This window comes from Panthera leo, chromosome A1, assembly GCF_018350215.1.
Source record: "Panthera leo isolate Ple1 chromosome A1, P.leo_Ple1_pat1.1, whole genome shotgun sequence".
NCBI lineage: Eukaryota > Metazoa > Chordata > Mammalia > Carnivora > Felidae > Panthera > Panthera leo.
Window position 1 is genome coordinate 131194025 of NC_056679.1, and position 16546 is coordinate 131210570.

Consider the following 16546-nt stretch of genomic DNA (forward strand, 5'->3'; position numbering starts at 1 on the left):
GATGATTATAGGCTCAAGGCAAAACAAAAGACCATAAAATGAAATATCTACCTTTTTTCTCATTCCTTTTCCCCCCATAGCTACACGCATGTTGTAACTCCTAATATAGCTTAAACTTTATCTCATGTTGGATCTGGAGGGTTATAAAAATAATTGCATCTATCATATAATGCCTCCATCTTTTCCAAAATCAATGAAAAAGAAAGTGAGCAAGAAAGCTAACAAAGCGAGCAAGCTGCCTAAGAACCATTGTTTTACAAACTATTACTTCCAAGGGCCATTATCTCTGCTTTTGTTTAATTTACCATTAAGATTGAGTTCTATGATGCAATAGAAATGTACTTGGTAATTTTAAAAGCCCCAGGATGTCCCAGATTTTTGTTTTTTAGGTAGGCTCCACACCCAGCACGGAGCCCAGGACCCTGAAATCAAGACCTGAGCTGAGATCAAGTCAGATGGTCGACTGACTGAGCCACCCAGGCACTCCATCTCAGATTTTTTTTAAGGCTTGTATTTAACATATGGGAATCAACACAACATCATTAGCCTCTCAGAAAACCTCCAAAGCATCTATGTCCAAAGAGCCCCTTGGGCCGCATCTTTACTCCTAATTTCACTTTATCTAAGTAAGATTCTTTTCAGGAAAGGCAAAATCACTTAGATGGAATTTGTGTGTATTCTCTCTCTAAAAATCACACTACTTTGAACTTGATGGCATTTGTATCCAGTCACAGTCCAAAAACCAGGGCAGAGCAAGTCCTTGAAACAGGATTCACCCGGAAACAATGAAATTTATGACACAGCAAAGCCTGCAGAAGATACACTTAAATCCTTCCAGTGGCTGCAAATGCCTAACTTAATCAGTCTGTATCCATACTATGAAAATTGTTTTTGTAGTTTTTAAATTTTGGAATAGTTTCAGACTTATAGAAAGTTGCAAGAATACTACAAAGAATCCCTGAACATTTTACCTACACACACACACACACACACACACACACACACACACACACACAGTACAAACTATTATAAATTTTCAGAGCGATTTGGCAGTAACTTTTGCACATATGATACCATTTTAACCCTAAATACTTCAATGTGTACTTGCTAAGATCAAGGATGTTTATTTACATAATCACAGTAAAAATATTAATATTAGGAGAGTGGCACTGATATAGTGTTATTATTTAATCTATAAGCTTTGTTAATATTTTCCCGATTACAACAATAATGTTCTCTGTAGGAAAAAAAAAAATAAGTAAAAAGAAGCCTGGTATACAGCCCAACCCAGTACCACACATTCCATTTAATTACCAGACTGTTTAACCTCCTTTGATCTGCACAATTTATGATTTTATTTTCCACTACTTTAATTTTTTTTTTTTAACTTTGAACAGTACAGGCCAATTATTTGGTAAAAATCTTTCTTGACTTGAGTTTATCCGGTGTTTCCTTGTGATTATATCAAGGTCATGCGTTTGGGGCAGGAATATCAGTATCTCAAACCCTGCTCTGTCATTGTTTCTCTTCTCCTACCTTTGCTCAGCCCTTTATTTTCAGCATCTCTGAATAGTCTGGTTCAGATGTGCCCCTTTTATAAAGTATATAGTTGGATCGTGCTTTTTGAGATAAATTATAAATTGTTTTTCTTTTAACAAATGAATTAAGCTCATTCATATTTACTTATATTACTGACACTGTTGGTGTCACCTTGTCATTTTACCTTATGTTATAAATACCATGCTTATAGTATTTTCTGTGTATTTTCTCAGCATTTGCTCACCCTGAGTTTGAAATGATTAGCTCTTTTGTCTTGATGTTTGTAAGCTATCTTGGCTGAATATCCTTAGAGCACACATTCTTTTCTTGAGTTTCTTGAATATGCTGCTTCATCATTGCTTTATCCCTGAGTCTCTTGCCCTTTTAAGCCATTAGATCCTTTTGTTTTATGACACTGGGAAATTTCTCAACTTTAAAGTCCAAAAGTTTCACTAGGATATGCCTCAGATTTGATCATCCTGTGGTAATTTTCTTAGGTACCCAGAGAGCCCTTTTAATATGTAGATGCAGGTTTCCTTTTATTTCTGGAAAATTGCCTTAGATTATTATTTAAATATTTGTCCTGTTCCATTGTTTTCTTTTTCTCCTTTCAGAACTTCAATTATTCGAATGTTGAATTTTCTTGATCTGTTTCCCATTCTCATCCCTTTCTTCCTGACCCTTTTTCTTTCTTTATCTTGTTTTCATTCTTTTAGTTATTGTTCTGCTCCTTTTCATTGACACTTAAGTTTTTATTTAATTTTTTCTTCATTGAGCAACTTGTAATTTAGTCTCTCTCTCTTTTTTCCTTTTTTATATTTCTTCCCTGAATGAAATACTCATTTCTTTTTTTTGTTTTTTTTCTTTTCCATTTCTGTTCTTAGAAAAGTGATCAAAGCACTTCTTTATATTGTTGTATATTTAACTTATTTGAGAATTAACTAATTCAGTAGAGTTATATGACAGTATTCTTTGGTTTGTGGTTGCCTTTCAGAGATAATTTTTATCAAGTAAAATCAAGTTTTTGTTCTAATTCTTTATTTTCTTCTTCATGTAGATGAAGACTGCTTGCATTTTTGCATTTAATAACCAGGGATGATGATTTGGGAGGTAAACAAGATGCCTAGTTCTGTATCACCCTCCACTGTCAGTGTGACAATGGAAATGGCTTTTTAGTGTTGAAGCAAAGTGCAAAACAGTGTATCTTAAGATAATTTATATTTGTATTTATCTTATAGGGTTCTAACATTTTCCTTCTTGCTTCTTTCACTGTGAAGTTTCCAAAAAGCTCTTTCCCCTTGCTTTTACTGTCATTTCCCCAGAAGTGTGGCCCAAGGCTCTCTGTTTTCTCTGTTGTCTCTTCTGCAGAGTTTTTCTACACTTTGCTCTCTGGAAATCTTGGAGCAGGAAGTTGAGAAATAGTTCCATTGCAGACTGCTATTTATTTTCCCACCCACTGGTAAATGGAACGGTGTATTTCACTATAACATGGAGTCATTCCAAAGAGTGGGATTGGTGTGGTTTTCATTTTTATTTTTGTTGATTTGCATAGATGTTACAGAATGTGTTGAGATGTCCACCTATTGGTGGCTACCATTCCTTGACCTACCTCCTTGAATTCCTGATTCCTTCAACTCCCCACATCAATAATAAAATAATAATAATAATAATAATAATAATAATAATAATAGAGTTTAACTATACCAAAGTACTTTTCACACATAGTATTATGCATTGGGTTTTACAGTCTTTTAACCTTGAATTGTCAACCTTAACTCAGGGATGTAATATCCAATGTTACTAAAATAATAAACAATCTTTATTTGTCCCCATCGCTAAATATTGCTCTCTCGGTTCCCAGTCATACCTCCTCTGACCCTTCATTACCCAGACCTGAGATGTTTCTAAAACAAAGAAGCTATGTACAAGGTGCTCACCGAAAGTTTTCTAGGAATATTTGAAGACATCTTTATGGGAATATCCAGGGAAGTTCCCAGTCAGCTTCAGTATTACTTGGCACATTTTACAGAAAATCCACATAATCTCAAGTTGTAAAATAAGTCATTTCTAGAGACTGAAAACCATTAAACCCAGACTCATATCCTGAAGAAAATACCATGAGACTAAAAAGGCATTTGGCTGGTCTCCTTGAGTTTACATGTTTCATGCTCCATTCTTAGCACTGTTAATTTCCCTCTTTTAACAGATAATATCCATACTCCACTCACATTCCCTCAATATGCACCATTCCCATGGGCACCAATGGTTTCTTACTACAATCATCCACAATTCTCTTACTGAGTTCTTTTTTTTTCTCTAGCCTTAGGAACTAGAGTGCAGCCCTTTCCTAGTACAGACCCAAAATGTTTAGTCACAGGAGAAACTCTCAGCCAGTGGTATATGGGAGTTGGGAGCTGGTGAACAAATATCCTTGCGTGCAACAACTCTGAGGAATATTCTATAGAGCATCTCAGAGGTCCCCATCAGTGAACCCTACTTGTCTACAGTGATAAGATGTCCTTCCTTGGCTCACATCCTCATTCCTCAATTGGTACTTTCTGGGATTATCTCTCACAGAAACTTTTCTCACTCAAATCAGGATCTTCTTAGGGGAACCCAACCTCTGACATACTTCCATGAATCTATAAAAATGTATATTTTATATTCCTTTCCTAGGGGCTGTTGTCCAACAGTGAAAATCCAAAAGAGTCGTTTTTGCCTTCTGTGATATCAAGTTCAGTGAAAAGAATGTCAGTCTAGACTGTCTGGATTTCTGGCTGTTTAGCTCCAGGGACTTCAATTCCTATGGAGGTTTCCAAAATCCTTGGAGGCAGTGAGGGTAGAACTTACGTGGAACTGATTAAACTGAACTGAAGTAAACATCTCAGGGCAGCTTCAGATGGAAGCATAGTTAGAATCTCGTCCTTGGTAATATATGTCTGCTGTGAACCTTTTACCCAGGAAACACCAGTCTGAACTCTGACACTAAGTAGTTAGGTAGTTTTGGAAAACTCATTTCTCATCTCTAAACTTCAGTTTTCTACTCAGTAGAATGAGCTGCTGAAATAGATGCTTTCCAAGCATTTCTTCCCCATAGTGCTTCTTGAGTCCATGGTTCTAAATAGTCTCCGAAATCCATCACATGTCACATATAAATTTTTTCCTAATTTTTTTTCTTGGAAGTGCAATTATCAAGAGTGTCCTTTCCAAACACTTATCTTTGAATTCAGATTTAGTTCTTATTCTTCCAGCCACACCTCATTTTTTCACTGGTTCGTTTCTGAATTATGGTGGCTTACACAATACTAAAATGCTCTCCCTATCATTAAGCTGAGATTTTATTCTCTGGTGATCCTCTCTTTACCCAGCCACCCCAAAACATTTTGGTACTTTTTGATTTCTGAAAACAAAAAGAGATCAGAGAAACCCTTCATTTGATCAATCTCAATGCATGGGCTAAATCTTCTCTAGTTACATAACAGGTGTCACATAGAGGAAAGGGTTTGTCAACGATAATTAAAGTTGTTTTCTGAACTGAGAAGCGGAGCTTTGAAACCAGTTCCTTTTGAGTGGAACATATTGATCCAAGGGAGGATCTGACATAGAATGAAGTGAAAGGAATCAAACTGAGCTGGTGGAAAGAAAATGAATTAAATTTGTAAATGCAGGAGAGGTCACACACACTAGATCTTGAGAAGGAATAGGGGCAAACAAGAACAGAAAAAGGCAGGGTAGTGGAATGGTTTGTATTCTTTTAACTCACAAGTGAAAAGAGCTAACTAGTTAGTAGAAATCAGACCAAACAATTTAAGGACTCCTATTAAAAAGCACCACACTTTGTCCACACACAGTTGCCCTGGAAGTTGAACCCTCACCTTATGGCCACAGATTAAAAAGAGGAAAATTACATAAAATGAAGCAAAGTGTTAATTCCTCATGAGATCTCCTCAATGAAGCTCTGGGGAAGGGTTTGGGGAGGAATTTATAACGCAGACAAAGAAGGACGCAATCAAGAAGACTATAAATGTAAACATGTCCATTTGAGCCTTGTACAGTCAAACAGAGAAAGGGAGCTTTTTTGCTTCATCTACTGATCACATTGGTTTTAGGTAATAAAGAACATGTTTACTATCCACACTGTCTGAACTTGGTCTACTCATTTACTTGCTTCTTGCTTCTTGGAAACAAACATCAGAAATCAGAAACCCAAGATCAGAGAAGCTGAATGTCATTTTCCATGTGGGGAGGAGGTTTGGGACAATCAAAGCCTGCTGCCTGGGTCAATGTCTGCACTTTTGCCTTCATCCTGGGGGTGGGCCAGGGAGTCAGTACAGTGATTCAGCAATTACCTTTATAATCTGAAAAGTATAAGCTAAGTGTAAGATTTCTTTCTCTGGAATTGGACACTAAAAAGTCACACTAAGAAAAGGAGCAAGGCTAAAAGCAAAAGGTGAACAGATTTCAGCCAGATTGGAATGGCTTTCCCGGTTCGGCATGGCAGCTCATAATTCTCAGAGCTACTTGACCACAGAGAATATTCCAGCAGTCACAGCTGACCTGAGTCGCACATACAGTCCACTGAAGGCACTTGCTGGCCAATTTGGCTGGTTACAGGCAGAGACATTGCCAACATCTGCACAAGCAGAAAAGGAAAAATATAACACAGAAGGGAAATCGGGACCTAGGTTAAAATCAGTTTTCCACTGTACCAGAAAATTTAATTTACTTGTGTACATACATCTGGGCAAGTGCAGTCTTTGAGCAAGCTGATAGCTAATGAGAGTCATCTTTGTGTAGTGGCTAAAATACAGATTTTTAAAAGGTCAAGCAGACCTAGATTCAATTTTTGGTTCAGTCACCTACTAGCTAGCTGTGTGATCTTAGAGAAGTTATTTGATCTCTCTGAAACTTGACTTCCTTTCCAAGGATGATGAGGATAATAACGCTTCCCTTGCTGGGATTGATCAGGGAATGAATTTAAGGCACCTATAGAGCACGGATTCATTAAGTGGTACCAGTGGTGGTAGCAGGAATGATATTAATGGATGTGTTAATGTTGGAAATTGTTGTTTTTATTTCTATTATTATGAGGATGTCATTTTCACATTTTCCCCAATGAACATACTAGAACTTTCATGGATATAAAGACAGTTGTGATATTGTTGGGTTTTTTTCTCTCTCAGTGTGGAGGGAAGGATAAGGAAGAAACTTAAAATCTGGGGTACCTGGGTGGCTCAGTCAGTTAAGCATCCAACTTTGACTCAGGTCATGATCTCGGGGTTTGAGCACCACATCGGGCTCTGTGCTGACAGCTCAGCGCCTGGAACCTGTTTCGGATCCTGTGTCTCCCTCTCTCTCTGCCCCTCCCCCACTCACACTGTCTCTCTCTCTCTCTCTCTCTCTCTCTCTCTCTCTCAAAAATAAACAAACATTTAAAAAATTTAAAAAAAAGAAACCTAAAATCCAACGTTTTCAGGATTCTCAGAGAACAGTTGTCTAGGTACCTTACGTTGAATCTGGATTCTTAACCATCTAAGATTGAAAGTTTCCCAAGACAAATTCAATCTTCAGTGCAGGTAGAAAGAAAGACTGGGAGATGGTATTTTGGTCTTTCTGCCAGGGTCTTCATGTAAATCCTGACCTGAAACAAAGAAACACAATGTAATTTTACATCATGCTCCAAAGAGATCATGCTCCAGATTCTAATTACTGTTGAGTATCTTAAGAAATAAGTTAACATTTCATTTAATGATAGTGTTAGCTTCCGTAGTAAAGTAAACATAAAATATCATAGCTGGTGCCTTATAAGCAACCTAAAAAGGAAAGAGAAACCAGCCAAAACGTGGGGTGGGGGCAGGAATAGACAAAATCCTGACCTCAACAGTAGCTGAAAGATAGGGACCAATACACAAAACTCAGGTTCCATTCCAGGAGACTAGAAAACCAAATGGCTCCATCCATTGTGTGAGGAGCAGGTCATGGAGCCTCCATGGCACTGAGAATAATGGGACATCATAACAGAGTCAGGCTGTCCAAAGGAATTTGTGTGAAAGTAAGGTAGGGAAGAACAGAAACTGAGCCCAACCCAATCCCTGGGATACAAGACTGAATGTAATGAAACTGACAAGCAGGCTTCATTCTGCAGGAAAGAATACAGTGATGAGCTGAAAAATGAGAGCCAGCAATGTGGTGTTAATCTGTACCGGCATTATTCAGGGACACCCGGGAACGGTGCCCAGAGAGTGAACACATGGAGACATGCAGTCTCAGTACGGGAGCAGAAGAAACATGATACACAAAGGTGCCCTGTTCCTGGTTCCAAAAAACAGATGATGTAACTCACAGCTAGCTGAACCCGCCACACAAACAGGGAAGGTGGAGCCGGGCCAGGGCAGAGGCTCACATTAAGCTGAACATGACTCACTTGTGCATTCAGGTGCATCTCATACTTTCTCATTTTGATAGTTCTCTAATGGCAAGGAGAAGGAAACATTTTCCTCTGTAATGATATTCCAGAATCTAGAACATTAGACCGAATAGTTTACATTGACTTATGAGTCTCTTTGGATGCTATTTGGCTATTCATGATAGGAAAGTACACTTCAAACCTGCAATGTATAATGAGGCACAACTCTCTGTCTTCCAAGTATACTAAAAAAAGAAAATGATCATAGCATAGCTGGGGCAGGCCTTTACCAGTGATTAGCTACTGCAAAGTTATTTGGGGGTTTAAACTGGAAAGGAAATTTCTTCTTGCTATCACTCTAACTCCACTGGCATTCCAGAGAGATGTGAGGAAATGGTAAGTTGTAAAACTGAATTTTACCAAGCATGTTAGAATTTTGTTATCTAAATGAATGTTTCTTTGTCCAAAGCAGCTACTTTGAAAAGCTCTTGGCTACTTTAGGAAAGCTACCAGGATGGAAGGTGTCAATCATTTCTTCCTATTCACAGCTCTTCCCTGAGAACCTTCATGTCCACAGTCTGGGGATGTGCAGCCTTTAGAAATGTGAGGTTTCTCTCTGCTTCCTGGCTCTAGGGACGTGAAATGCAAAACTCTGGCTAGAGTTAGAAATATGGCAAGATAAAGCCAGTCCATCTCAGAATCTGCTTACTGAGGAACCCAAACTATGACATGGGAAATTGAAAGAAGCCTTATTAGATATGGCTAAAATTTAACCATGTTAACCAAAAAATTCCTTGGCAATTTCAAAGTAGGCTTTTAGATAGATTTGGGCCTTACAGCTCATATGACTTTATTTCATAAATTTTTGCTACATAGAACCGCAATGGCAAAGGATAGTTTTACTATAAGCAAAAAAAGTCTAGAAAATATTTTTCTTACCTTTAAAAAGCATTTGGCTTTGAATTTATTTGCACTATATTAACATATATTTATTTTTTGTCACACTACATAATATTTTTATAATGTTGCTATTTAAATTTTTTAACTTTCCCCCCAAATCTCAAGCAAAATCAACGGCACCCCCATTCCCAGGAAAATTGTCCTGTGGGTTTTGCATACATTTTCACCACTGGGTACTGCCCCAAAAAATTATCTGAGGTTTCTTGGCACTCCTGAAGAGGGAGGGGCGAAGAGAATAGAGAAAATAAAAGCAAGGTGGTGAACAATAAACATATCACACTAAGAAATCACAATTTCATCTTGTAAGATTAGGCCATGCAGTCATCATTTTCCATTATGTTCTAGAGTCAAGGTGGCATAGTCTAAACTCAGAGCAGAAGGGTGATGGTATGTTCTTGCCTTTGTTTCTTCCCTACTATCTGGATACCAGATGTGGAAGGATGGGTAAAAAGGGTCAGTATTGTCAATTGTGGGGAGATTTCACTCTGTGCATCACAAAGCTCAAAGCTTGCTCTCAGTATCAACCCAAATCAATCAGTTGTGCTTTTTTCTTCTACTCATTCTAGGGAGTCTGTCCTGGAAGTGAAAGCAACTGAGATGAAACCTATTATGAAAAAAATAATCCTAGAGGGAGGGCCATGTGAAGACAAAAAAGCAAAAAGAAGTAATGCTTCTGCTTTGTGTCTAATCTTAACCCTTTATATCAGAGGATACTGTAGAGAAAGTGACAGCTCCTGGAGCTGTTCTGAAAAGTGCATCATTTTAGAAAAAAATTGTCAATCAACTAATTCTTAATTGATGAAATATTTGAATAACATCTTCATGTTACTTTTCTATTGTCCAGCATTGATCTCATTTGTGATGATTTTGAATATTTATTAAACCCTAAACAAGTATTGGGCTTCTCAGAGTTTCTTTCATAGTTCTCAAGACAGGCATGAAAAAGATTTCCTTTTACAACCTACAGGGATGGGAAGATTGGACACAATAGTCACATCTTTTGAAAGACTAAGTAAGAGAAACAGAGGCACTATAGTAATTATTAATAATGAATTTTGAATATTATATATTAGCATTTATCTTTTTATAATTACAACTTTGTTGATAATCTTAGTGAGTTGTGGTTCTTTTCATTGTTCAGACCATCATCTTGGACTGAAAATATAAATTTATCCCTTAGAGATCTTTTTGGCAATTTCATAACCTGTGGCAGGTGCTAAATCATTTGATACCCAAGGAAAATAAACAACTCTCAAGAGAGGATCAGACCCTCTGGTGTCAGAACTCTACTCACCCTCTTCCAACCCTACCCAATTGGAATGCCTCTTTGAGTTCTCTTGATTTAGAAATCTTCTCCCCAAAGGAATCTTGGGCCTTGAATTTCCCATAATAACCTCATCTCTTTGGAAATATTCCTAATTTTAAGAAAGCTTAGTGTGTGATATTTCTTTTTTTTTAATGTTTTTTTTTTTTTAATTTTTGAGAGAAAGACAGAGAGACAGAGTGTGAGCGGAGGAGGGTCAGAGAGAGAGGAAGACACAGGATCTGAAGCAGGATCCAGGCTCTGAGACATCAGCACAGAGCCCAATGCAGGCTCGAACCCATGGACTAGGCAGCAAGATCATGACCTGAGCTTAAATCAAGAGTCAGACACTTAACTGACTGAGCCATGCAGGTGCCCCAGTGTGTGATATTTCTTATTATACAGTTAGGGAATTTATAAAATAAAATTCTTGTAGGTGGGAAGAATAGGCTTCTACCTCCCTGGCTTTCAGCAGGAAGGGAAGCAAAGGGGTTATCAGAACTACCCTGTGGGTTTTTAAAAGTACTCCTGCTATGACAACCAAAGACAATGAGAGATATTTGATTGCATCTGTATATAAAGAAAAAAAAAAGCCTCGAAAGAATGTTAGGGACAATTAAGAAAATTTGAGTATGGACCGTATATTAGAAAATACGATGTATCAAGGTTAAATTCCTGGAGTGTGATAATGGTATTATTGTAATAGAGGATAATATCATTTTCAGGTGACACATGTTTAATTATTTTGGTGGTCAGGTAAACTGTCAAGACATCTACTGTTTACATTCCAGTGACTTTCCTTGTCATTTCATTGAAATAGAAATACTTCCAAAAGCTCAGGAATATCTGATTCTTTAAAAGAAACTGCCATCTGATGCCAAGAGCAACCTGGTACTGTCAGAAATTTGTGTGAAGGGAGCCTGGGTGGCTCAGTCGGTTGAGCGTACGACTTCGGCTCAGGTCATGATCTCGCGGTCCATGAGTTCGAGCCCCGCGTCGGGCTCTGTGCTGACAGCTCAGAGCCTGGAGCCTGTTTCAGATTCTGTGTCTCCCTCTCTCTCTGACCCTCCCCCGTTCATGCTCTGTCTCTCTCTGTCTCAAAAATAAATTAAAAAACGTTAAAAAAAAAAAAAGAAATGTGTGTGAAATGGGTAAGATATAATTTAAAGAAGAAAGTCTTTGCACTAACCTCTCGATTCATGATGGAGGGAAAAAGATAGGAGAGGCCAGTCTAGGGAAAATGGCAATGGAATCTAGTTATGGAATGCCTAAAATTTATCCTTGAGCTGTGGTTCTGAAGAATCTAAATGACTCTTTGAAAGATTGAGGGAGAAGAAGAGGCAAAATAAGCGATCCTTAAACGCATGTTGGAAGGCAAAGAGAGAGTTCAAAGGAGTCTCTGAGATCCATTAGACAATGACTAAGCTCACTTAACAGGCATAGAGAAAAATTACACCTTTTTTTTTCCCCAACAGCAGAAATGTGGAGGTCTCCCCAAAGGACCTAGTTCTCTTTTTGTTGCAGTGAACTAGCTCCAAATACTTGCAATTCTTTGACTCATTTTATTAAAGAAGTATATACCTACCAAGCTTTGTCAACACACAGCAGCATGATAACAAATCACCTTCATACGCATAACTGTGTGCCATGTTCCATCCTAGGTTTCGTTTTACTGCCTGTTCCTTTTATTCATTTTGAGTAATACCAGCCACCATTTATTGTAAACCTGCCATGTCAGTCATGGTGTTTGGTATTTTTTATAACTATCTTACCAACAACTCTAGTGCTATTCTATGATGTAGGGATTGCTATTTCACATTTTATAGCTGAAGAAACAGAAGATTTGAAAGATGAAGTCTCTCTACGGAAGTCCACCTATGTGGGGAAAAGTCTACCTGTGTGGGGGGAAATGTGGGGCTAGGACTGCTGTCTGCACTCTTCCCCACTAACCTTGCTTCTTCCTGTGTGAATGCTTAGACTCCCGTGTGTCCAAGCCCGTCAGCAAATACACACATACCTTGCATGGCATCGCTTCCTTGCCCTGTGTCATGGCTGCCCACAGTCTGCATCTGACGGCACCTTAGAGAAGCTCCCAGCTACTCAGAGATAAGTATTCAGGAAATAAAATGACTCACTCTCACATAGGTAGTTGAGATCCTGTCTTTGGAGGATACAGCAGGTTAGGAAAATCAATGCCTTAGTACAGGCGGCCCTTCTCCACATCTGCCTGCCCATAGCCGGCTCTATTAATCTTCTCTACATAATCATATCTGATATGCTTTTCTGCTCTTTCAATTAAGGAGACTTAATCGATGATAATTATAATTCTCTAATTAGTTTCTTAATGATATTTTCATAGAGGAGTACAAACCCTGGGCACACTTTTAAATAGTTAGAAATATTTTCCCAGATAAACTCGTATGCCTTACTTGCCCTTACATATTCCTGCAGGATATTTTGAGTACTAATTGAGTCATCAGTTCAAGTTTAACCACATTTTCCACTCTCTTTAAATTTCTTTAATTTCTTACCTCCCTTTACCATGTATTTCTTTGCCAACTTCTCACACCTGATTAGGTTCAGTCACTTGTCTCTGAATATTTAACACCACTTTCTGTCAGTTGCAGTGCTTAGTTTGCTTTTTTTAGTATTATTGACCCATCCATGCATGGCCGCTATATTGAGCAATATTTAGTCAAATTCTTAGAGTTAATTGTATTAGACATGCTTGGGGAACATGCTCAATCCCTGCCTTTTTCTTTGGCACTTACTCATGACCTCTTCTGAGATGATGGGCTTGGGTGGCTGTGTTTTACTACAAGACCCGCTCCTTGGCTGTCTCTGATTAGATTTGGGGTGGACACTTCATCTGATGGGGTGAAAGGCCAACCTATAACAGACCAAAGTTACAAAGGGTAAATTAACAGGTCTGGAGAGGAAGCCAGTCCAGGAAAAAAATAAGAACGTTGCAAGGGCACCTGGGTGGCTCAGTTGGTTGGGCATCCGACTTCGGCTCAGGTCATGATCTCACACATAGTTCATGAGTTCAAGCCCTGCGTTGGGCTCGGTGCTGACAGCTCAGAGCCTGGAGCCTGTGTCAGATTCTGTGTCTCCCTCTCTCTCTGCCACTCCCCCACTCACACTCTGTCTCACTCTCAAAGACAAATAAACATTAAAAAATTAAAAAAAAAAAACAAAAAAAACAAGAATGCTGCAGACACAAAAAGAGATGTGGAAAGATAGACAATGTAGACACAATAAGGAAAAGGTGGTACCTAATCATTTCCCTGGTTCCCTGAAGCTTGGCTCTGCTTCTAGTATATGGATACTTTGTGAGTTTCTTTTTGTCCTTACTGTAGCCATTTCTCATTCTTTATTTAGAGACAATCAGAATTACTATCATCTGTACTAGGGATATCGTATAAAAGGCCTACGTAGCAAGGATAGAACCAAAGTTGTTTCAAAAATCTAGATGTAATCACGGCCAGGACGTAAATCACTAAATGGAAAGAAGTGGTTTAAATTTAAGAAGAGAAAGTGAAGCAGAGACTGGAGTTCAGGGAATTAGCATTTTTTTTTTTTAATTTGGAGAGAGAGAGAGAGAGAGAGAGAGCATGCATGAGCCAGGGAGAATGTCAGACAGGTAGAGATAATCTTAAGTGGTCTCCATGCTCAGTGCTCAGCATGGAGCCTGATGCGGGGCTCAATCCCAAAACCCTGGAATCATGACCTGAGCTGAAATCAAGAGTCAGACACTGAACCACCTGAGCCACCCAGACACCCCTGGATTTCAAGGAGTAAGTGTGTAAAGGAGGTACAAGCATACAAACCATGCCACAGAATATTAAGAAAGATCAGGCCCCAAACCAGAAGTTCAAGGAACACAAAAACACAAGGAATTTCTAACTATATACGATACAGAGAACACAGCATGAAAGGGCTAACTAACAAAAGTCATAATGGAAGTCGATGGTCCAGGGAGCTAAAATAGTAGTCACAATGATCTTAATAAAAAGCCTGTATCTACCAAAGCCTGGAGGAGAACACAGCTAGAATTATAAAATAAGGACAGTGGCCACAGTAGGGGTGAGTATCTGTGCTTCAGTAAATTAGGTGGGACTGGAATGGCAAGACAGGAAGATCCTAAAAATTGAGGAAATAGTATGACTTTCCTGTAAATGTCACACCTTGGATGACTCAGGCTCCAGACATAACAGGTCATTTGGTCACTGACAGCAGATTTGGAGCCAGGAAAGTGCAACTCAAGACAAAATGAAATCTCAGTCCTTATTCTGGAAATGAATATTTCTTTCATGAATAATCAGTTGGGCAGGTGAGGTACAGCAGGAAAAAACTGACAGTGGCTGTGGTCAGGAGTCGGATGTGGAGTGACAAGCTGTGTGTAAGTGGAAAATATTCGTTATTGATGGGAGATAACTAGTCAAATCAAGGCAGGATTGGACAGCACCAGCCACCAGTGTGGACTAGCGCATAGTGGAGCTCCATCCTAGAAGTTAAAAGCAGCATAATCCATCAGAGCTGTTGTTGAGGGGAACAACTCAACCAGTTTCACCATCATGAGCCATACAGGGGATGGGGAAAGAGGAAATGGAGTAATGGATCTCAGAGTTGACATGGGAACCAAGTTTGTTCTCTCTGAAGGAACCCATGCCTCATACGGTTCCATACAGCAGGAGGTATTCCAACCGAGACGGAAGCATGCTTCTGGCCTCCTTCTCCTACCAGGTCACCTCTCGTTCCACACCAGACTAGAAGGAAGGGATCAGAGTGAAGTATGGGAGGCAATAGTAGAAGTTGGAGAGACTTTTCCTCACTGATATATTGTAGGCTCGTAAGCAGAAAGTGCCACAAATTCACTGTACTCTCTCTGAGGTACAGTGGTAACAAGACCTGTTTTCTTCAGTGATCTTTGTGCTTCAGGATATCCTACTTTCCAAAGTACAGATGACACTACGAGTTTCAGTACTGACATTCAGTGTTCCCAGAGGCAGCTTTGACCACCTCTCAGAGTTTTAAATGCAAATTAATTCAGCTGGAGAGCAGACAGGCAGTTATTCATGGTGTTTTCCCACCTACACAAATTGTCCTACTCCTCTCCTAGCTGGGAGAGGGGTTAGTCCCTCAGGTTTTTAGTACTTCATCATCTTTAATTAACATTGAGTTCCCCCATGAAATGATTCCTCTAGTCTCTGGCTCAGAATCCTCACTGATGTCACAGACTACATGGTGGTCAGCCTTTCAGACTGTGGTAGAAACCCACAGAGGTTTCCGGCAAAAAGTGAGAATGTGTCTTCCTAAACTTCCTCTCTGTCCTGGCCCCCAGTGATACACACACACACACACACACACACACACACACACACACACACACAACACCATCACTTTAAGAAAAAACATCTAGTAGGGAAAGATCTCTCCTGTGTTTTCTCACAGCGTATGTTAGTATACTATATGCTATTGAATAAGAACTGGTTCTGAAACGGGAATTTTTTTGAGCAGTGACAGAATAGTGACAATACTGTCTATATTTACAGAGATATAGCTTCTTAACATGTCCATATGAAATGCACGATTGGTAACTTGATAACTGCTTGCATCCATAGATTCTAAGCTGCACACTCTGAATGAGTTCCCCTTGCTAAGTGTCTTCTATTTTTGGTTTCTTCTATGTTTGAGTGCAGAGGATTCTAGGTAGACCTCCCAAACCATGCTAGACACAGAGGCAAGAGTGTTATACTGTGATCTCTCTTCATCAAATTTTTTCTCCTCCCTCAACCTCTGACCTACAATATTTTCCATCCTATTTTGCAGCCACCAAGGAAGTGAGGACAAATGACCTCTCCCCTCCCAGCCCAGGTTTTAGGGGGAAAAAGAAGTTATGAGTAAGCAGGAAAAACAGGCAAATATATTATAAAACAGTAATTGCTAAAGGCCAAGTGGACTGTCCTGATAATCCATGGTGCTAGGGAACAGAAGTTCAGTTTACCTGAGAAAGGTATTATAAAATCAATCATTCTGAGCTGGGCCTTAAAAAATAATTAGTAAGAGCTTCAAATGGAGTGGTACTTGTGACAATGTGAAGAATGAAGTGAATGTGAGAAATGTCTTAGGAACATAATGGAAAGACTCACAGAATCATGCAATACAAGTGATACAATGTGGATACATCACCATCTAGCGTACTTACAGTTCTGTCCAAGTCAGGGGGAAACGTCTGTAGCTCCTAGAAGTCGTAGAACACTCAAGAGTAACACACTCCTGATAATGTCACCCTTTATGTATGGTTCAAAACCCTTTCCAATGAACGCCCAAGTCAT